The following is a 1,325-nucleotide window of genomic DNA, read 5'->3' on the forward strand; positions in this document are numbered from 1 at the left end:
ATCTCCTCCAAGGGAAGAATCTACGCAACTGGTTCCCAGTGAGGTATAAATAATTGATGAGATAAAAATCAATAGTATTTGTTTACACTAGCAATAAGCGACAAGAAAATATGTAATAGAAGAATAGGCTATCTTTCACACTAGCAACAAAAACTACAAGAGACTCTAAGAATTAAAGACTATACTTTGAGCTCTATAAGGAAAAATTTTAAACTGTGTTAAAGGACATAAAAGGGGGTGCCTCGCTGGCTCAGACAGTGGAGAGTGTGACTCTTGATCTCACGGTTGTGAGTTTGAGCCCCACATTGGGTGTTGAGATTACTTAAAAATAAAATCTTTTGTTTTAAAAGAAGGACATAAAAGATCTGAATAAATGGGGAGGTACTCCTGGCTCATGAACTGAATAGCTTAATACTATGAAAATGAAGATTCTCTCCAGATTATTAGGCTTGCACGCTGAGGCTCTTCCTCTCTGGGCTCACATCGAATTTGGGGCAGACATGGCTAAACACACCAAGAAGGTTGGAATTATGGGTAAATATGAGACCTGTTATGGTGCCTCAGGAAAATGGTGAAGAAGACTGAAGTAAGCCAGCACTCCAAGTACACTTGCTCCTTCTGTGGCAAAACCAAGATGAAAAAATGAGCTGCAGGGATCAGGTATTGTGGTTCCCGCATGAAAACCGTCGCCCGTGACACCTGGACCTGCCGTCTGACAGATGATATCACAGAAAAGTCTGCCACCAGAAGACTGAAGGAGTGGAAAGACCAGTAGAAGCTCCACCATTGGAAACATTGCTAGCCTATAATAAATGGGTTAATTTATGTAACAAAATTACTTTGGCTTGTTGTTAAATTTATTAATTAGATCTTCCAATTTGTGATGTATTAATTTTGCTTTCTCAAAAGACTTGAAAATTAAAAATCCTTCTAGTTTAAAAAAACAAAACAAAACACCAAAACCCCTCCCCCCGCAAATTACCCTATTATGTCAATCTTATCAAGTTGGCACATTTTTGTTTTTGTTTTTTGAGAAATACTGAAAACTTCTAAAATTTATTTGGAAAAACAGGTCCATGATTTAGCTAAGTTTCCTTTGAAAAAGAAAGTCATAGAGGTGATATTTAAGGCATACTCCTAAGCCATGATCATTCAAACATGAAACTCCTTCAAGAACAGACAAAATGGATAATGGAACAGAATAATAGATGGCTCAGAGACAGAGCTGTGTTTAGAGTAGAGCTTGGTCCCCACATGTCAATGTGGGAAAGGACGCAGCTCGATGGGAAAACTGTGGGAAAGGATGTTTGCCAGATGGGAGAACT

The 1,325-nt window shown here is 38.4% G+C and overlaps 1 pseudogene across 1 annotated transcript; it reads left to right on the forward strand.

Annotated features, from left to right (window-relative positions):
- The first annotated feature begins 500 nt into the window (after window positions 1-500).
- LOC308346512 (large ribosomal subunit protein eL43-like) lies at window positions 501-775 on the forward strand (annotated as a pseudogene). The gene has a single exon. The product of its transcript is annotated as a large ribosomal subunit protein eL43-like (transcript).
- The last annotated feature ends 550 nt before the right edge of the window (window positions 776-1,325 follow it).

This window comes from Martes martes, assembly GCF_963455335.1.
Source record: "Martes martes genome assembly, chromosome: 7".
Taxonomy (NCBI): domain Eukaryota; kingdom Metazoa; phylum Chordata; class Mammalia; order Carnivora; family Mustelidae; genus Martes; species Martes martes.